Source organism: Malaya genurostris, chromosome 3, assembly GCF_030247185.1.
Source record: "Malaya genurostris strain Urasoe2022 chromosome 3, Malgen_1.1, whole genome shotgun sequence".
Lineage (NCBI taxonomy): Eukaryota > Metazoa > Arthropoda > Insecta > Diptera > Culicidae > Malaya > Malaya genurostris.
Window position 1 is genome coordinate 64336184 of NC_080572.1, and position 22924 is coordinate 64359107.

The 22924-nt window shown below is 37.2% G+C and overlaps 1 protein-coding gene across 5 annotated transcripts in view; it reads left to right on the forward strand.

Annotated features, from left to right (window-relative positions):
• Nucleotides 1-22924, forward strand: part of LOC131436917 (beta-arrestin-1) — a 249149-nt gene that overhangs the window by 972 nt on the left and 225253 nt on the right. The window lies entirely within an intron of this gene.

The window sequence follows — 22924 nt, forward strand, 5'->3', positions numbered from 1 at the left end:
GGTTGTTAAAAAACATCAATTTTCATTAGTGATTTTGTACATACCTATGTACAAATCTTTTGTACTCGTGAGGTGTCGAAGAAAATCAATTTTAAGTTCTTTTTAGTGTTCGCGCAAGATATAATTTTATTCGTAAAAAAATGATCGAGTGTGCAGTTTTTGTGTTTGTTTTATTTGGTGTTGTTTTCCATTGGTTTCATTGAGAGAGCACTATGAAGCGAGCATAGATAGCTGCTGCTGGATATGGCAGATAGAACCACAAGATGCTTCCAAAGATCGGTTGGGATATTCCCATGAACAACGACTGTAACCGGGAACGTTATCGGCATCGCGGTGTGCGCGTTCTGCAGACGATGGAAGTAGAGCTTAAGGTAAATAATGAATATAGTGTGTTTATCCAAATTTAGAGCACTCGGGACGGGTGAATGTGGGTTACTGCCATTACGATTTTCGCCGAAAAGCGATTCCGGTTTGAATGACGTCAGCACATAACTGTATGAATGAATCGACCCTTGCTTTGGAACGATTTGGGTAAACACCCGTTATTTGGCTTCCACATTTGCCGGCCTTTGTTCCGAGTTCCGAGTAGTGTACGCGCTGTTAAATAATGGATATTGTTTGATTTCGAAATACGACTATCTCACGATGAAATCCTAATTTCGTAGAGAAATGTTTAACTGATGTTTCTCAGGTGAAAAAGCTCCATCGTCAAAATACATAGATATTCTTATGTCATGTATAACGGAATCTTAAACAAGTAGTATTCAAGGAATATTTGTCGGCTATAGTTCATATTTCAGTGTATTATCGGTAAATATTTTTTTACCAGTTCTCAAGGGCCTTCGAGTGCAACGGTGTTTGAGTGTTTTGCAGGTCGAAAAATATGTCAACAATACCTCAAACTATTATTTACATCAATTTAATTTTTAATTTTAGTTTCAATTTCATACTCCAGCCAATCATTTTTTCGCTATCCTGAGAACATTTGTCATTGTGAAGCTGTTCATTAAGTATCGCTCATACGGTTCTCATTTCCACAACAGCAGATTCCTTGTCAAATCAACATATGAAAACTAAATAATTTGCACGTACAAACTCGAACTTAAATTGAATAAAGGTAGATCATTGAACCAGGATATGTTCAATGCGTTCAACCTTATTCTGATAATAGATTTCTTTTGCTCAAAATTTGTTTTTTTTACAACTTGTACAATTTAACTTAAATAAACATAAAAAAACTGATCGAATTAATCGAGAAGAAGATCACAGGTTGCTCGTTGATGTTCAAATCCCGTGAAATAAGCAAAGAAAAGTCTTCGTATTACATTCCTTCTGTGAAATTTTGCAATTCTATTTTAACAGACTTCGCAGCAGATTCTTACTGATTCATTTCTCCGGAACCAGAAGTGGTCGCCAGAACGTGTACTTACGGGTACGTTCTCGTCTCGAAAGTGGTCTACCGTAAGCTTTTTTCTACAATAACCATGCGTTTCGTAAAACCATACAACACGCTCGCGGAGTGCTTGCTGTTTCCACGCCATCTTTGATTGCAATGACACAACACTCAAGCGAAAAGAAACATGCCAGCCATTTCTATAATAGGGAATCCAGGGAGCAATTCTCTTGAAGAGAAAAAAAATACGCTCTTTACTTTAGTAGGAAGGTATTAGAATCATTATCATTTTTTATTGAACACCCGTGGAAAGTATGAATAGTCCCTAAGGGTAATATTCCAAGTAGTTCTTGGATCTAGGAACATCTCTTACTGATTTCCATAGCTTCAGAACATACTTTACATACTTTTTCGTATAGACGTGGTAAGATTTTTCATATTATTTATACTAAAAACGAATGGAATTGGAAAAATTACTCGTAGAACTTGAAATAACGTGATGTTCTATTGAATTTACGAACCCTCGACTCTGCGCGTAAATTGAGGTTCCAGTATATAGGCAATTGATTTGTCAAAGATTTTTACTCGATGTAAAAGAGTTTAGTTTTTGCAATGACTGAGTGGAAACATGTATTGGAAAAGCCAAATGAATGAAAAACTTACAGAAACTTTTTTTTTTGGAAAATGATACGCTCAGAGACTGGACTCGAACCTGCGTTCTTATGCATTTATTGCATTAACACACTCTCCTACTCAGTGCTTGAGCAGAAAATAGGTATAGAGCGAGAAGACTAGTATCTGATGATGAACAGAGTACATGTTTGGATGTATGGTACCGCTCGTGAGACGGCTAGGATGTAGACCATGTTCGAGGTACGCTTTATCATGCCTAGTCGTGTTTTAGAGCTGTGTCTATCACAAGGCTTAGGGTGGCGAAATGGTAGCGCGTATGCACGGAATGCATTAGAACGCAGGTTCGAGTCCTGTCACTGAGTGTATCATTTTTCAAAAAATCATCTTTTCTGTAAGTTTTTCATTCATTTGGCTTTCTTAATATATGTTTTCACTTAGTCAGTCATAGCAAAAACTGAACTTAGCTATGGCGACTTTACGTCAAACCAACTAAAAATGAATAAATCGTACATGTTTAGTGCTGGTACCTCGGTTTAATGTTTTATGGAATACAATTCAGAACCATAAGGGAACGTGGAGTAAAATGAGTGTTTAGTACTTTTCCTGCGCTCCTTCTAAATACGTGGAATTTTTCTACACAAAAAATGCTTTTTTAGTTATCTGTATTTTGCCTCCATAAAATTGGCTGCGTTTTTTTTATCCATTTCCCTCTTAGTGCAGTAGCTGTAAAAAACCGAAAGGAAATATGAAGTTGAATTCTTCTCAGGTCATGATCCCGCTGCTCGTCATTCGCCGGTGGACTCGTGCACTTCTAGACGATAAGTTCTAATCGCACTAAATAGTGAAAGGGAAATCGAGCAGCAACGAGTCGGTGGTAAGCCTGTATGGAAATGATTGATTAAAGTAAAAAAATAGTTTCTTCACTATATACCAACAAAACTTAGGAATTGTCGCCCACAGCTCAGATAGTAATTCCCAAGTCAGTACACTAAGGTATTTATTCACGCGATTTTTTTTAACGCGGCTTTTTTCTACGCGGATTTCCAAAGTTACGCGGTCTCAAAGACGTTTTTTCGACTTCGAATATTACCAGAAAGAGTGTGTTAAATACTAATGAAATAACCATTGTGGCAAATCTAGCACTGGTTTCATTCCGCTATATGTCTACCTAACGCTGTTAAGTGTGTGTGTGTGTGTGTGTTTCATCGGCTGTGCACAGAGATGCCATATATTTTTTTCATAGAAAAGATGTATTGTTTTGCATAAAAAGTCTAGATATGCTCTATCTGTTTTCACTAATAAAATAAAATTTCTATAATAAAATGATGTTAAAAGATCATTCTTTATATCTCCGCAAGTCATTGCCGCACTCACTAGAATATTCACCAAGGAAAATCTATACAAAACAGATGAATCTGTAAAAATGGCCTCTCTGGCTCTGTAGTTTGTTTTTAGAAGGGCTAATGCCTAAATAGTAACAACTACTTTTTTTTTGTTAAAGTTTGCCACATTAACTTTACAGTAAAATTTTAAATTTAATTTTGCTAATTAATAGGATGAATAAATATCCTTTGAGATGAAATTAGGAACATAGTAGTGAACATATCAGAAGCGTTTTTTTTTTATTTTAATTTCCAAGGAATATGAATCAATTCTTAATGTGAAGCAAGGCGAATTAAGCAGAAATATGAAAAAATCATAGTGATTTCAGTAAATAAATCAGGTTTGAGGGTAACGTCCTTACAAATGAGATGAAATAGGAAGCCTTTATCGTACTATGTTCACACTTGCAGAAAATAACATGTTTTAAAAATAGCAATATGAAGTTAAAACCGTACTGTTCACACTTGGATTACGTTATACGCATGACATATTACTTGTTATTGAGTTTGTTTAAATAAAAAGTGCGGGTGTGTAATGTCAGAGACAACTGGATGTCGTGAATATGAATAAAACTGGCACGATTTCTTTATACTTTCGAATTCGAATTGATAGCTGATCGATTGTGTAAATTGTGAAACTTTTGACGTCGATTATCTCATTTCGGATTTGCATATTTTATTGGAAGAAACTATCAAGATGCTGTACAGGATTCATTTCTGCCTTTTAGAAGGACCAAATTGTGGAATTCTCTACGATATTTAGCACAGTTCGGAACATTTTTCTCGAAAGATTTTCGGACAGCAAAAAGTGCACGAAGCAAACCAAATTATTTTGGAGTTTCAATAAACTGATGATTTTTACCTTCGATTTGCGAAGAAGTAATCTTAATAGTTCTTTAGATAACATTTAGAGCCATTAGAACGGCTGATTTTATATAATGTTGTCTCTTTTTCGTTTTCTTTCTCTCCAATGCAAACGACCAGAAGCTCTGTTGTGTGATGCAATCGCTCTTGTTTGAGTTGAAACTAGCTTTGTGTACAAACCGCAACACATCCGCTCGCAGTGTCAAATGATGCAAAACTGAATCAATTTTTCTCAAGAGGTTTCTTTTTACGTGATTTCGTTTGTAGCTTTTTCACAAATGGGCGGTTCTAACGGCCACACATATAGGCACTTATAGAATTTTGACGTCGATTATCTCATTTCGGATTTGCATATTTCATTGAAAGAATGTATCAAAATGCTGTACAGGATTCATTTCTGCCTTTTAGAATGACCAAATTGTGGAATTCTCTACGATATTTAGCACAGTTCGGAACATTTTTCTCGAACGATTTTTGCACAGCGAAAAGGGCACGAAGCAAATCAAATTATTTTGGATTTTCACTAAACTGATGATTTTTACCTTCGATTTGCAAAGAAGTAATCTTAATAGTTCTTTAGACAACATTTAGAGCCATTAGAACGGCTGATTTTATATAATGTTGTCCACTTTTCGTTTTTCGTTTTCTTTCTCTCCAATGCAAACGACCAGAAGCTCTGTTGTGTGATGCAATCGCTCTTGTTTGAGTTGAAACTAGCTCTGCGTACAAACCGCAACACATCCGCTCGCAGTACCAAATGATGCGAAACTGGTTTAATGCGTCTTCTCGCCTTGACGACCGGAAGGCAAATTAGAACTACGACCTGAGCGTTTGAGGTTTTATCCACGCGCTCTCCGTCGCTGCTGGTTGATGACATCACTCCCTCGACGACCGGAAAGCAAATGATAAATCATCTCACGACGTCTGCTTCCATCCAACACACAAGAAGAAATGATCGATTTTCGGTTTCACTTTAATACGCCTTCAGATGAGGATATGTTCCTGACTACCTCAAAATCTTCGTCCTTGCGCGAAAAAGCCAAGCAAAAGTAAACAGTTTTCCGTGTTGTTTTCAAAGTTTTAGAAAATTTAATATTTGAGTTGTTTGTGGTTATCTCACTCTGTTCAAAATATTATCCTAAATTCTTGATCATATTTTTTGAGAAATGGTGAAAGAATTATGTTGCTACCGTTAATACACAACAATTGTCGAATCTCCTCTAATTATTGATTTCATTGGTAGCCCCTTTTCAATGATGGAATTTTCTATAGCACTTTTGTCTTGTAACAATAAGGCTCCTGGTTTAGATAGAATTAAATTCAACTTGGTGAAGAATCTGCTCGATCTCGCAAAAATATGCTTGTTGGAATTGTTCAACAAATTTCTTGAGCAAAACATTGTTCCATCTGACTGGAGGAGGCAAGTGAAAGTTACAACTCATATAAACCCATTGTCATGTTGTCCTGCATCAGGAAATTGTTCGAAAATATATTCTTCGACGTCTCGACACTTGGGTCGAGACGAACGGTTTGTTGTCCGATACTCAGTTTGGCTTCCGAAGAAATAAAGGGACGAATGATTGCCTTGCATTGCTTTCGTCTGACATCCAAATTGCCTTCGCTCAAAAACAACAAATGGCATCTGTATTTTTAGACATTAAAGGAGCATTTGATTCAGTTTCCATTGATGTTCTTTCAGACAAACTCCACCAACATGGACTTCCACCGGTTATAAATAATTATTTGCACAACTTTTTGTCAGAGAAGTGCATGTATTTTTCACATGGCGATTTGGCAACATTCAGAATTAGCTACATGGGTCTCCCGTAAGGCTCATGCCCCAGTCCGCACCTCTATAATTTTTACGTGAATGACATTGACAGCTGTCTAGTAACCCCATGTACACTAAGACAATTGGCAGATGATGGCGTAGTTTCAGTTACTGGACCCAAAGCTATTGATCTGCAAAAACCATTGCAAGATACCATAGATAACTTGTCCGTTTGTGCTGTTTATCTGGGTATCAAATTCTCTGCGGAGAAAACAGAGCTGGTTGTCTTTTCAAGAAAGCATGGTCCCGCGCAGTTCCAGCTCCATATGATGGAAAGAATCATCGCGCAGGTTTTTACTTTCAAATACATTGTAGCCGTGTAGCATATAAAACTGCCCCCAAACAGAAAAAAATTGATATACGCTTAGGGAGTTAGGGAGTTAGGGAGTTAGGGTGGTTCTTCTGATTATCATTTTATTCAAATTTTTCAGAAACCTCTTCAGCAAAAAAATTGAAAAAAATTAGAAATATTTTTAGGATTATGGGAAACCTTTCTGATTTCTGATTTTTTTTCAGAATTTTTCAAAATGTATTTCAGGTAAAAATAAATTTTCAAGTTTTATTTTATTCGCACTTACAATTTTGGTACCACTCTAGACTTTAAATCGCAAATAAATCATTTATAAGTACATTATGCTGTATTTTTTTTTCTTCAGATTTTTAAAAAATGTGGACGGGTATAACATCAGACTTTAAAATAATAAATCAGTCAAAAAACCATGCGTCTCCATCAAATTATTATCATCCGATGGAAACGCATGGTAGTTAGTTCTAAAATCATATATCACATGCCATTAAAACTACATACCATGCGTTTCCATCTACAACTTGAGCTCAAAGCTTGAGTATTGATGTAATTAGTGATGATAAGAGAATTTTATTCCTTATGTTATTTACACACGTCCGCATGCCTGGCTCGATTTACCAAACAATGATGTAGAGAATGCATTAGTGAACATGTGTGCCAGCGGACGGTTGTAATTGGTTTCTAACTTCAACGGGTTAGTCTGGAGGTTTCGAGGTTAGCTATTAGCAGTCCTGAGGAATACTATACACCAGATAGAAATCATGTCGAAGCGCTTGCAGCAAGTCCCGAACACCCAAAAAGAACGTATTAATTCGCATTGTAGATTTTCTATTCAAACATGTTTTTTAAACCTAATATTTTTTTTTGTTATTTCCTGAAGAGAACCCCTTTATTAAACAGTTTCAGAAAATCGTACTGTTTTATTGCTTTAATCGAAATATGTATTAACTAAGAATTAATAAGAAACTCAGCTATGTATGAAAATCGAATTCGGCTCGCTTTCGCAAATATAGTTCATCGAATCTACTTGCACTTAGTGGTCTTTTTTTGGTGTTTCATGGAGTACTTGTCTCACGTATCAGCTCGAGTCCGTATATTATGTAACTACAAGTTATCTCCGTGCAGCTTAGACTATGAACACTCTTTGTCAGCCATTTTAGGACTTGAATACTGATACTGATACTTAACCCTCCATTTGATCGATCCACCTTACTCGCTATGGTTCTCTTTTTCTTGAGTCTGACACAAATGCCCAGTCGATTGTAGCTGCCCAATTTCAGCTGTGCGTATGATAGATGGATCTCCAAGCAGATGTTGAAAATTGATTCATGTTTCTCTCACTGGTCCTTCCTTATGAAATACAACCGTACGCTGGCAACATGTTCACTAATGCGTTCAAACGAACTGTTTCCCTACATCATTACTAGCCAAATCAAGACAGACGGACGGGCGTGTGCAAATAACTTTAGGAATGAAATTCTTTCTTAAGTAATGAACTCAAGTTGTAGATGGAAACGCATGGTATTTAGTTCTAATGGCATGTGATATATGATTTTAGAACTAAATACCATGCGTCTCCATGATGATGATGATGATAATTTGATGGAGACGCATGGGTTTCCGAATGATGTTTGTCGGATGATTTTCGCATGGGTTCCCGAATGATTTTACTATGGGGTGCCTTTTCAAAATTTACCCTCTGAAAGAGTGATAAGTTTTTGATCGTGAATATATCTTCTTGTATCTAACGAATCAACATAATTTTTGCTACATGCCATCGGAAATATGATCACAATTTTATGATAAAATATTCAGTTGTGTGACATAATCTCAAATAATTCAAAATTAAACTTTTCTGAAATGTTTGGTATAAACGAGTATCAAAGAACATAATTCATAAGACGCATTTGCCTCTCGCGTATTTTTAAAGCTCATAGCTCAGTGATTTGTGAAAAGATTTATATAATCTTACTACCAATAGAATCGAAATTTTTCAACTTAAGCGTGTAAAGAAAAAGCATTGAAGTATTTCAATAGTACACTATTGAAAAACCTGTCTCATTTGACCCATGTCAACACCAGCCAATCAGAACGCGTTCTGAGGAAGAGAACAAAATATCTGCTGCTGTACAACAAATCGTTCGAGAAAATGTTCCGAACAGTGTTTGATATCGTAGTGAGTTCCACAACTTGGTCCTTCTGTAAGGCAGGAATGAATCCCGTACAGCATCCTGATAGTTTCTTTCAATGAAATGCAAATCCGAAATGAGATATCGAAATTAAAATTCTATATGCTGCTATTTTTATAGCCGCTAGGACCGCCCATTAGTGAAAAAGCTACAAACGAAAGCAGGTAGAAACAAACCTCTCAACAAAAAAAAAGATCAGTTTGGATTCTATCGCCATTGCGAGCAAATGTATTTTGTGTCGTTTGCAAAGCTAGTTTCGCATTCGACAAGAGCGATTACGTCACAGCTGCCAGTCATTTGCATTGGCGAAAAAGCAACGGTGGAGGGCATTACACAAAATCAGCCGTTCTAATGGCTCTAAAAGTTTTCTGAAGAAATATTAGGATTCCTTGCTCGCAAATCGATTGGAAATATCCTCAGTTTAGTGCAAATCTAGAACTGTTTGAATTGATTTTTGTACTTTTCGCTGTGTGAAATTCACAGTAATCGAGATCAAGTGAAGCCTTTTTTGTTTTTGCGTAAAATGTGGAAAAGGGGAATGCTTGCATAATTCATACAATTGATCAACTAATTGATATTCGGAAGTGTTAAGGAACATGTCAGTTGTTTTCGTATTCACGACATCCAGTTATGTCTCTGACATTACCCACCCGCCTTTTTTTAAAGTCTGATGTTATACCCGTCCACATTTTTTAAAAACCTGAAAAAAATACAGCGTAGTGTACTCATAAATGATTTATTTTTGATGTAAAATCTAGAGTGGTACAGAAATTGTAAGTGCGAATATAAAAAATTCGAAAAATTTTTTTTACATGAAATGCATTTTGAAAAATTCTGAAAAAAATCAGGAAGGTTTCCCATATTTCGAAAAATATTCCTGAAAATATTTTTCAAATTTTTTGCTCAAGAGGTTTTTGAAAAATTTAAATAAAATGAAAATCAGAAGAACCACCCTAACTCCACCAATATGACAGTTAAAGGGTTAAAATTTTGGGAAAATCATCTCCAATATAAACCCTTTCAAACAGTGTATATCATTTTTTTCTGTTTGGGGGCAGTTTTTATATGCAAACCCGGTTACACCCTTTTCTTCTAACAATAACAGGATCTTGGTGGGGTGCTCATCCTGAAGATCCAATAAATTCCTTGCGTACCCAATATAGACTATCCAATGTATCAGTTTAAGACATTCTTGCTTGGCGGGACCTTCCATACATGGAACTTCTTTATCATTTCAAAGCGACAAAAGGAGTTTCAATTCAATAATTGACCCTTTTAGGACTTAGTTCTGACTCCAACTGCGTCCATTAGTTCAACCAATAGCTAAATTTGAATAGAAATGATGTAATGATATAAACAAACTCGAAATAGTTTATGAAATTTTCAACAAAATGTATAAAAGTTTCAGCTTATTGATGTGGAAAACATGTTTATTTTCTATATAGGGGTGCAAATCAGAAACTTAAGGAAAACTACACGTAGAAATGTGGTCAGATTTTAAACACCTACAGCTCAGTCTATTTTGTATCAATTATTAATATTATTTCATCATTTGATTGGAAATATTTCTAAGTTTTGATTTGAATGTATCAAGCCACGTATTTTCAATTATATATGATTGAAATTTTGATTAGTAGCGATCAGTGACCTATTTTGTCGGCTAAAAATCTCCGGCGTACCAGATTTCTCTGCCATAGACGACGGTTTTGAAAGAGTAAGCGATATATCAAAGGGAAAACCTCGCTCTGATTGGTCAATCGATGCAAAAGCGAAGCTGTTGGAAGCATGCGAATCTATAAATAAAAGCGAAATTATAGCTAACGTTCCAGTCCTACGCGTAGCATGCTAGAGGTAGATTGTTGCTAGACAGCAAGACAAAAAGTGTCATAAAACGATTTGAAGCTTTAATTGGTATGCTCTGATCTTGTGCCATGCAAGCTCGGATGAAATTCCATGTTATTGACAACTACCCCAAGATAAATTTTGAGTACTTAAGATTAATTTCTAATTTATATAAGATGAGCTCGATTGATAATGAGAAAAAGTTTCTCGGTATAAAAATAACTGCTTGCATACAAAACTTGAACACAAGCTTGGCGAAGAGAAGCTTAAATACTGAAATCCGTACCTCAAGTATGTACAAAGATATAATTGCATACATTTGGGATATTGGTGTAATTTCGTCGGCTATAAAACAAACAATGTTAGGTGTTGGTTCCTAATCAAGAACAATCTAAGCAGACTCTCGTGCAATTGCCGATTCAAAAGTGTGACGATTGATTGAACTTTTTGATTGTAGATCATCAGAAATTTGGGTTGCGTTGTTCCACATCAATGGCTCGAACAACTCCATGGGGCTGATCCTTGTAGATTTTTTATAATTTATAGAAGTTAATCGTTTGGTTCAAATAATATGATATTTAAAAATAAGAAGAATATGTTTTATTAAATTCAAATAGAATTATATTAGTATAAGAATTCTATGTAAAAGTGATGCTACGGCGAAGAAAAACTTATGTAAATTACCTTAAGAAATAAACGTAATTATGGAAAAAATAACATCCGTAAAATAAGAAAAAGCCTGGTACTTCTCCTAGCTATGGATGATGTTGCCGTTTTACGCTAGAATCCAACATTTCGATGGTTCGAAACGTTGGCCATTTGGGTGAAATAAATATTTTTGAGCACCGAAGAACCAAAAAAGTCATCTCTGAATACAAAAAACAAAAATGTTTGATAACACATGGCTACTTTGATGGATAACTGCTGTTGTCGAATGGCTTTCAATTGACATAGTCGAAAAGTGACGGAAAATGCTAGCAGGGTTGTGCTCGACTGACAATTATATCATGTTATTTAGGGAAAACATGTTTTAATGTAACGTTTCTGAAAATGAAATAACACAAAAGTAAAACATGTAATTTCGCTCAAAACGTTAAATCAGAGCTAAAAGTTGTTTTAACTCGTAGTGTGAACATAATAATACGCGGTGTTTTTTACGCCGTGCGTATCCCCTGCGTTAAAAAACAGACCTCAGTGTAATTTTCAATGTTACTTACTGCAGTCAATTACAAAGCTGGCTATGGTTGAACGAAGGCGTCTAGCTGAGTACTATTTTTACGTTCGATTTGGCAAATGCGACTAGACACCGTCCACTGAGTGGCTTGACGGTCTTGCCTATTCGGTAAGCGTTGGTCCGGTGAAGATATCCCGCCTGATGGGATGTTCTTTTCTACAGGGATTCATATCAGATTAGTGTCACCTTTTCTGCTGAAATAAACAAGAGATGTAGATTGAGAACTAGAAATGCTTCCATTTCCCATGATGTTTCCAGTTGCCATGGAGAAACAATGCCTAGATCCAATGGCTATTAAACAAAAATGCTTTATTTTCTTATTTCACAATTTTTTTTTGTTTGGTTCGTTTTCTTTGCCGGTATATATTTCTCGGTAATGGTTGTTGACTATATATTTGAGATTAAATCTAACTCGATTTGGTGGGACTCAATCGAATGGGAAAGATAATCTGTTCCAATTATTATTCGGATTGCGATTTCCATTGCTTTGATGGCGCAACAAAAAACAGCTACTGAATTCCAAGTATTACGGAGTCGAACGTTGATGACACCGGTAAATTATTTAATCCTCTTCCGAACATCATCATCATGGATCCCGGCTCTGTTGAGTGATGGTAGAATCAAGCTGAACTAATTTTCCGGTAGAATTGAAAAAAAAATGATTGAAAATTTGCCTCTAGCTATTGAACTAAATTGTGCGCGAAGCACGTCTCTTCGTAGGAATGAATTATGAATGTTGTTTACGATAATGATGGCCTCACGGGGCGAATGGTCCTGCAGTGAATGGACGGATGGGATAGGGCAGAGCGGTGTTTTCCGACGGCTCATCGGTTCAGCCAATGTATCTGATTTATCACTGATGTTTTGATGGAAGCCTTTGATTTTGTTTTTGTTTGTCCTTGCATAAGCTAATTTTTTTCAATAACAAATCATCAACTTCTGATTGGGAAATGGTACTAACAAAACATTATTTCATTTAACTTCAGGTGTTATTCGAGTAAATCTAATGGAAAGGTTCTTGAATAAGTCTCGGGAGACAATTTTCCAAAAGATAAAAAAGGCGGGTGGGTAATGTCAGAGACATAACTGGCTGTCGTGAATACGAAAAAACTAGCACACTCCCATCACTTTTCCGAATATCAGTTAGTTGATTGATTGTATGAATTGTGCAAGCTTTCCCCTTTTTCACTAATAGAGTTTGAATCGATGCACCAACATTAAAGTACAGATTAGTTACAGGGTCCGGCACTCGAAGTGTAACCAATTAAAAAGGCCATAAATTCAGTTTGGAAAATTACTTTTACTTAATTCAAAGTACAAAATGTGTAAAAATAATACAAAATTCAGAATCAATTCACTTTTGCTCGATATGATCACCTTTTGCCTTGACTTGATGACTTGAGAGAGCGAAGGAGTTGCTTCGTTTGGCCGAATGTGACTTGCAGGTATTCTGGCCCACTCGCGGACAATAACTTTTTTTAGCGCCTCGAGACTGGTGTATCTTTTAGTTCGGACTTTGCTCTCCAAAATGTCCCAAAGAGAATAATCCATTGGATTCGCATCTGGTGAATTCGAGAGCCATTGTGTGGACGTGATGAAGTTCGGAACGTTGTTTTTCAGCCATTCTTGGTTCAATCGAGCTTTGTGAGACGGTGCCGAGTCCTGCTGAAACGTCCATGGTCTGCCACCGAAATGTTTGTCTGCCCACGGCTTCAAAGCAACCTCCAGAATACTTTCCCGATAATATGTCGCATTTACCTTGACGCCAGGCTCGATGAAAACAATTGGAGAGCGCCCATCTGCGGTTACAGCGGCCTAAACCATTATCTGTTGCGGGTGCTGCCTCCTGGTGGCCAATCGATGACTCCAATTCTCGTATGAACGGTCGGTCAAGTAAACCCTATCGTTTTGAGAGTTTACGAATTGCTCAATTGGAAAAATTTTCTCGTCAGAAAATACAATGTTCGGAAATTGACCGCTTTCGGCCAAACGAAGCAACTCCTTCGCTCTCTCAAGTCATCAAGTCAAGGCAAAAGGTGATCATATCGAGCAAAAGTGAATTGATTCTGAATTTTGTATTATTTTTACACATTTTGTACTTTGAATTAAGTAAAAGTAATTTTCCAAACGGAATTTATGGCCTTTTTAATTGGTTACACTTCGAGTGCCGGACCCTGTACATTAAACAGCTACTATTCTACAACTATATATTCCAAACTTGAAACAATTCCTTTTTAATTTGCTAATATAGGAGGCTAGGTATGACAAATTTGTAGTTTATTTTTATTGAAGCTATGAAGTTCGAAGATATCTGATTCTTCTCGAAATTTCAGTACGAGTCAATGGCCTGGTCTGAAATGTATCGACGATCTTCGGTATGCAAGAGTAATTTTAATAATAATAATAATAATAATAATAATATTATTATTATTATTATAAAGATTAATCTGTATATATGGCAACCCTGTTTCGCATGGCATAATTTCACACGACCCCATACTAGTATAAAGATGTATTCAAAATCATAACTTTCACTTTCGCATTGCCGTTCGTAATTGAATGTGTTAGTGACGGTGCAAATTATTTTAAGTTCCATCTTGATGAATCTTTTGGTAGGAAATATTGAGATCTGAGATGGTTCTTGTGTGTGTCTTGTTTCGGCAACAGTTACTCAGAAAATTGTAGGAAAGCGAAAAATTCAACTAGTTCTTTAGGATGAACTTTAGTACTGAAAAGTGCTTTGAATGGGCCTTACTGGACTTTTTGGCTGCCTTTCTACCGGTTTTCGGTGCCATCGTGCTGACGGTGTCTCGTGCCTTCAGAGTAGCTGCTTTAGCTTAAATGAAGCTATTTCTCACATCACATTTCATTTTATACCTGCTACTGGCAGCGGTGTATGGACAGTTCCTTTGCCAAAATTCCTTTTCTTGTTCGCAGAACGGGAAACAGTGAGACGACAGGTCCTCGATGTTGCTCTCGTGTGTCTTGTTTCGGGAACAGTTGCTCAGCAAATGGTAGGAAAAATGAATCACTCTACTTTTATATGGATGCTCTTGTATAGATGCAGACATCTCGCGTTCTGATTGGCTGGTGCTGTCATGGGTTAAATCAAACAGGTTTTTTAATAGTGTACTATTGAAAAACTTCAATGTTGTTTCAATACACGTTCAAGTTGAAAATTGTCGATTCTATTGGTAGTTAGATTTTATAAATCCTTCTACAGATCACTGAGCTATGAGCTTTCAAAATACGAGAAAGGCAAACGCGCCTCATGAATCATCCTCTTTGACACTTGTTTATACTAAATATTTCAGAAAAGTTTAATTTTAAACTATTTGAGATTATGTCACACAACTGAAAATTTTATCATAAAATTGTGATCATATTTCCGATGGCATGTCGCAAGAATGTTGATTCATTAGATACAACAGGAGATATTCACGATCAAAAACTTAACACTCTCTCCGAGGGTAAATTTTGAAAAGGCTCCCTATAGTAAAGTAAGTCGTATTCACGACAAAATATGTTGTTGGGCTAAGTACATCAAAAGATATTCGTGGTAAAGTTCTGCCCATTCTTGTACAGGGTAAATTTTGAAAAAGCCGCCCCATAGTAAAGTAAGTCGTATTTAGGACAAAAGAACCGAATAGAAGAATTCTGGAATTAGGAACTGAACCTGAGTTCAAGAACTAAATTTAGAACTAAGACCAGACTCAGAGTTCAGTTGCTATTCTAGAACTACAATTTCGAAACTGGAATCAGTTCCGGAATATAGTTCCAGAATGCGAACTAGAGTTGCTACTTGAGGTTTTAACCACACAGAAGGTGCATTTTCCGTCGCTGTTGGTTGATGATATCGCTCCCTCGACGACCAGAAAGCAAATGATAAATCATTCTTACGACGTCTGTTTCCATCCAACACACAAGAAGAAATGATCGATTTTCGACCCCCCTTTTATAACGTTCAGTTGAAGATATGTGCCTGACTACCTCAAAATCGTCGTCTTTGCGCGAAAAAGCCAAGCAGAAGTAAAGAGTTTTCCGCGTTGTTTTCAAAGTTTAAGAAAATTTAATTTTTGAGTTGTTTGTGGTTATCTCACTCTGTTCAAAATATTATCCTGAGTTCCTGATCATATTTTTGATGAAATGATGAAAGAATTATGACGCTGTCGTTAATACAAGTCGAGATATTCACGATTAAGTTCTGCCCATTCGTACGCATGGCTAATTTTGAAAAGGCACCCCATAGTAAAGTAAGTCGTATTCACGACAAAATAATTCCTATACTAAAAACTTCATGCATTCGAGAGGCGAAGACCGAGCACGAGTGATAGTACAATACGAAGCGACGAAACAAACACAAATAATCACAAAAAAGTAATGTTCTTTATTAGTGGTTCCCAAACTTTTCTGGTCGAATGCCCATTTTGAATATATTATTTGTTCTACTGCCCACCAAGTAGAAAAAAATAATTAAAAGTCTCCGGCAATCGAACCGTCATTTTACAGTTAACGCGGTAGAAATTTGTTATCAATTCAAGATCCTATCGATCAAACATTGGGTAAGTAAAATTGAAGTCAATAGAGACACAACGAAATATCAGATCGACTGGTAGGGGAATGGTTCGATAAGTTCTTGCATACGAAATTGGACCACAAGGGATCGACTAAAATGTGAACCACACCGACCGTGCACAGTCAATTCAAATACCAAGTTTTTTTTTCTACCGGGTAGTCTTCTGAGTTGTGTATCATCACATCCACAGTAGTTGGCAGAACGATTTCCCAGGAAGATTCGATTTGTAACTGTCTTTGAAAGCTTGTGACGTCAGTTTTTGGATTTCGTTTTATTTTCATTTTATAAGTCATAATTTCATAGTTGCGACTCACAAGGTTCCACAGAGAAAATAAAGACGAAAATTTAGTTTTGGGGATAAAGATGTGAATGATTGTGTGTGATTACTTTTGTTAGTATATAGTTCTATGATTGTCCTCAAGTCCTCTCACTCGATAATAAGTAAACGATATCTAGATCTGTATTCTGGTCCTGACACTTGGATCTGGTTATCGAACAAGGTTTCTGGATCAGAATACTGAATCTGAACCTGGATTCTGGACTGAGATTCATTATCCAGGTATGGATGAATTTGAAGCACAATTCAGTAATTGGATCCGTAACATGGATTTGGATTCTAGACCTGGACCGAGATTGTGAACTTGAATGCCTGGCAGAGACCGTAAGCTTGGACTTGGATTCTGGACCAGAATTCTGTTTTCCGAACTTTTGACGGAGTTTCTGAAACTAAACTTTGAACCTAGACTGTGGACGTGACTTCTGTGCCTGGATTCTTGACCAGTATTCTGCCCTTGGACTTTGGATTGGATTCTGGACCTGAATTCGCTAAGATTCCTCAATTATAAACCCAGGGCCTGACGAGTTTTCTGGATCTTAATACTAAATCTGAACATGGATTTTGATTAGAATTCTGGACCTGAACATAATTGTTTGACTTGAACTACTGACGTAGGTTTTGAGTCTAAATTTTCTAGCAGGATTTTAGACCTGGATTCAGAATTCTAATCAAGATTTTTTACTCTGATAATTTGACAGAGATCCGGAACATGCACCAGAATAGTGAACCTGGAACTTGATCCTGATTTTAGATTCTGAACCTGAGCCTGGATTCTCTGGAGCCTGGAACAGAACTCAGGGCTAACTGCTAGGTACAAATTTTATAGTCTGATTAAGGACTTTAGTTCTGGATTTGAGTTCTGTACCTGCATTCTGGATAAAGATTCTGACCAGATTCAGAACCTTTGAATATGAATTTGAGATCGGAATTCTGAACCTAAAATCGGGACTTCGATTCTGGACCATAATTCTTAGTCTGGACCCGGTTTCTGTAACGAGATACTGGACCTCAACTCTTGACCTATGGATATGAATTCTTGACTTGAACCCTGATTCTGGACAAAAATTCTTGACAGAGTTTTCACCTGAACCTGTATTCTGGAAATTAATTCTCAACCTGGACTTGGACTCTGGTTCTAGGCCAGAATTCTGATGCCGGATTTGGTTTCAGGACCGGAACTCCTGACAGAGTTTTGAACCTAGTTTCAGAACATTGGACCTAGTTTCAGAACATTGACCTGGATTCCTGAACGAATCTTAGTTTGTAAAAATCGGTTGAGCCGTTTCAGAGAAAAATGAGTGCACACTTTTTTTTCTTCTAATTTTCACATATTACCATGTAACTACGGAACCGGAAGTCGGATCAAAATAAAATTCAATAGCAGGCTATGGGACTGTCAGTCCTTTCATTTGAATCTAAGTTTGTGAAAATCGGTTCAGCCATCTCTGAAAAAGTGAGTGCATATTTTTTCCATTTTTTTTGGTATATATCATCCTGTACCTCCGGGACCGGAAGTCGGATCGGGATGAAATTCAATAGCAGGCTATGGGACCATGAGACCTTTCATTTGAATCTTAGTTTGTGGAAATCGGTTAAGCCGTCTCCGAGAAAAGTGAGTGCATATTTTTGTTACATACGCACACACACACACACACACACACACACACACACACACACACACACACACACACACACACACACACACACACACACACACACACACACACACACACACACACACACACACACACACACACACAGACATTTGCTCAGTTCGTCGGGCTGAGTCGAATGGTATATGACATTCGGCTTTCCGGGAGTCGGTTAAAAAGTCGGTTTTCACAGTGATTGCATAGCCTTTCTATATGAGAAAGGCAAAATGACATGATTTGAATTTTGCATGAAACATTTAAACTTTTTTCACTTACTCTTATTTGACCAATTTTTGGCCGTAACACAACTTAAGCATTCATCTTCTCACTTTCATTTTCTTACTCACAAGAGTTCAATGATTTACTAATCACATCGTTCTTACAACTAATAGATTGGCTTGATTGTGGATTGTATTTCGCAAGTTTTCCACATTTAGTCAGGGCCTATCTCAGAAAGATTTTTTTACCTAGCGAAGCGCACTATTTGCGACTCATTGCTCACCTGTTGTCAATTTTCAGTTTACTACCCACTAAAAATGAGCTAGAGCTCAGCAGTGTTCACTGTTATATATAAATTGCTCTAATTTTTAATCATAATACTGCGCCAGATAAACCTAATTTACTGAAAATATCGATCAAACAATTGCGAATTTTGTTCAGGATTTTTATTTGAACGAAGTGTAGTCGTGACCGACGCGCACGCCTGCTACGACTGAACTCCCATTGAAACTATTTATTTAGAAAACTAATTTAGTAATAAATCATCGCCGTTTTACAGTCGCGATACACAATATGCATTCGAAGTAAAATTATTAATGCAATCTAGGCTTGCAATTGAATATGAAATCACTAAAATTACGCGCCTAATTCTAGTGCAACCAATTCATTGTTAACCAGTCACCATTTTTAAAATGAGGGACGCGGACGTGCTGAGCTCGCTACCATTTTTCACATTTTCAAATTAGTTTAAACCCGGGGTAGAGATGATTTGCAAACCAGTAACAAATTTTACTATTGAAACAAAACGTCTCAATGGTAGAAATTAACATTATTTTGTTTGAAATAAGAGTTAAAATATCAAAAATCATAAACTCGGCATGGAAAAATAGCAACGGAATAAAAAATTATGTCATTGTAATTTCAAAGCGAAAACAAAAACCTGTTTTAATCCACCTAGTGGTGTAATGATACCTTTCTCATATTACATCATAACATCATAAATATTACTGTGGAATTCGCCAAAAGTTCATTGAACAGCAATAGGAAAGTTTGTTCGGACTTAATCTGAAAATACTCTACAAATTCTGTTTAGCCTGTAGTTCCGGGACCGGAAGTTGTATCCACAACAAATTTAGGAATTCCGTATGAAACTGTTAGACTTTTCCTTTGAACCTATGTATAATTTTGTGAAAATCAGTTTGGCCATCTTGAAGAAAGGTGAGTGAGATCCTGTTGCAGTTTTTAATCACCATTTCCAATTCTTCCGGTCGCACTTTTCATAAAATAGCTCAAATTTTAATCAACCGCAGCACCGTCTTTTACCAATATTACACACTAGTAGCAGACATCCGGAACCGGTTTGTTTTCTTCATAGCATGTACGAAATAGAACAAAGCATGCACCGTTCGTTTTGTGTTTTTTTTTCTTCCACTGTACCACCACGTACCGGCGATTTGCAAAATTTGACACTCATCGCTCTGTAACTGCGGAACCGGAGATAGGATCCGGATGAAATTTCACAGTAGCTTAAAGTTAATATGAACAAGATTTGTGAAAATCGGTTCAACCATCGCAGAGAAATCGAAGTGCATTCTATTTCTTTCTTTCGGTATTTCCGGAACAGGCAAAGGGCGAACCAGTATTGCCGAACTAAGTTTTTATGCCCACAAACTAACAAGCTCTGCAAACTAGAAGAATTTATTGGACAGTTTTATGAGATTTGTACCAGTTTTTGGCCATTGTTCGTGAAAAAAAAAGTACACAGAAAATTGAGTGCACACTTTTTATCTAATGTTCACATATTACTCCGGAACCGAATTTCGGATCTGAATGAAATTCAATAGCAGGCTGTGGGGCTACAAGACCTTTCATTTGAATCTTAGTTTGTGAAAATCGGTTCAGCCATCTCCGAGAAAAGTGAGTGTATATTTTTGTTACATACATACACACATACACACACATACATTTGCTCAGTTCGTCGAGTTGAGTCGAATAGTATATGACATACGGCGCTCTGGGCCTCGGTCAAAAAGTCGATTTTCGCAGTGATTGCATAACCTTTCTATATGAGAAAGGCAAAAATTTATAGAAGACTAATTTTTCAGTTATTTAGTATTCTAGTATTCAGAATAGATTAATACCTTAATCATTTATCTTATCTGATTATGATGCAGTTTATTGAAGAGTATTTTATCGGATGCTGTAACTACTGGTGAAGTTGGAATAACTCATCAATAACGACGTTAACCCGGGTTGGCGGTTCAATGCATACGGCGCTGGTCTTACTAGCCAGTTGTCATATGTTCGAGCCCCGACCTGGAAGAGTTCATAGTGTCAGTGAAATCGTAGTAATATAGCCATGCAATGATTCCGTACGCTAAGAATCGGCTGTGAAGTCTGTTGAACCAGAAAGGCCAAATTCCACAAAAGGAATGTAATGCCTTAACTTTGCTTTGCATCAATAACGAAATATCAGGAATCAGGAATCAGAACAAATTGGCTCAAATGGCACGTTCCCCTTGATATTTGGAGATTTGTGCCTTGCCATCAATTTGTTTTTAGCATCATTTTCCCGATATATAAGAGGGAAGGATTGAAAGGAAATGGAAAGGGTTAGACTAGGAGGATGGGAAAAATTGACGACACAAAAACACATAAAAGCAGAAGTAAATTCTGCACCCCTAAGGGATGCTGAACAATCTGCTGAGGATCACATTTAGTGGAAGCAGAAGGAAATTCTGAACCTCTACGAGGTCCCGAACAGTCTGCTGTTAATAAAACCTCCAACCCCCGAGAGGATTTAGAGATCTTACAAAAGCGACACCATTCTGCACTCCCGGAAGAATGCAGAACGACTCGCAGTATGTACGAGCAGAAGTAAATTCGGTACCCCCCAAAGGATGCCAAACAATCTGCTAAACCCTATTTAAGGTGTATACAGAAGGGATTCATTCACTCCAGGAAGAACAATGAACCCTTCTGACTAAAGCTCCTTACCACATTGGGTGAGAAACGAGAGAATATCCTTCAATTTTAGCTCCGCATACACAGACTCAACCATGTATGGAGAACCAAAAACCCGGATACGTAGCTGCGTCAATACGGGGCAGTTACATATCAGATGATATGAAGTACCATAATCGCATTTACACAAATCACACGAATAATACTCAGCACGTTGAATAGTAGCCATGTGATAATTGAGTTTGCAATGTGCAATGTCAGAGCTCTGACCAGAATACTTCAATGATACTTGGAGAAATGCAGTAGACACTTTGACATTTTCAGATTTAAATCTGGTAGAAATGCTTTTGTCTGAGCACAAGTTTGCAAGCTGCGCCAGTAGCTGGCATGTTTGGATGCAGCCCAAGAACGTATCTTGTGCTTTATCCAACTAGTTGAAAGTGGTAAAGCTGGTTCAAGACCAACGAAATCATTCGTTGCACCAGCTCTAGCCAACTCATCAGCCCATTCATTTCCAGTAATACCAGAATGGCCGGGTACCCATAAGAAGTAAACAGCATTTGAAATGCTGAGGTCTTCAATTTGAGTTCGACATGCGATCACTAGATTCGACCGTGAGTCATTCGAACTGAGTGCTTTTAAGGCTGCCTGACTGTCGGAACAAAAATAAATTCGTTTACCACAGATCCTCTGCTGAATTGCCGATTGTACTCCACACAGAATCGCGTAGATTTCTGCTTGGAACACAGTACAGTATCTACCAAGTGAATGAGACTGCTTCAACCTATTTCACGACAGTAGACACCAGCACCAGCACGACAATTCAACAGAGAACCGTCCGTAAAACAAACTATGTGTTCATCAAGTTGTCGTTCCAGACAACCAGACAATCATTCCTAACGAAGAGGATAGCTCACATTGAATGTTTTAAAAGGAAAACTGCATGTGAGAGTTAGGTCACTAGGAGCGAGTAAATACTCATCCCACGGAACCATTTGAGACCACAAGCGAGTGTGACTGGTACCATATTCTAATGGGTTACTGTTCCAAAGCCCTGTAACCCTAAGACGGTATGCACAAGATAATGCTTCTTGTTTTAGGAACACATGTAGTGGTTTAATGCACAGTAGCGCCTCTAGAGCAGCAGTAGGAGTTGTCGTGAATGCTCCTGTCATCGCCATTAGGACCATCCTTTGGAGATGATTTAGCTTTGACTGAACTGTCGCGACTTCTCCTTTCTGCCACCATACAAGACATCCATATGCTAAAATTGGTCTAACGATAGTTGTGTAGATCCAATGAATATATCTGGGTTTGAGTCCCCATGATTTTCCAAAAGCTCGTCTGCATTGGCCGAAAGCCATGCAAGCTCTTTTAATCCTGAAATCAATGTGAGCAGACCAATTCAGTTTTGAGTCAAGAATAACCCCGACGTATTTAACTTGATCGACCACAGTGACCCCTGAACCAAAGAACTGCAACGGACGAGCTCCTGTAATTA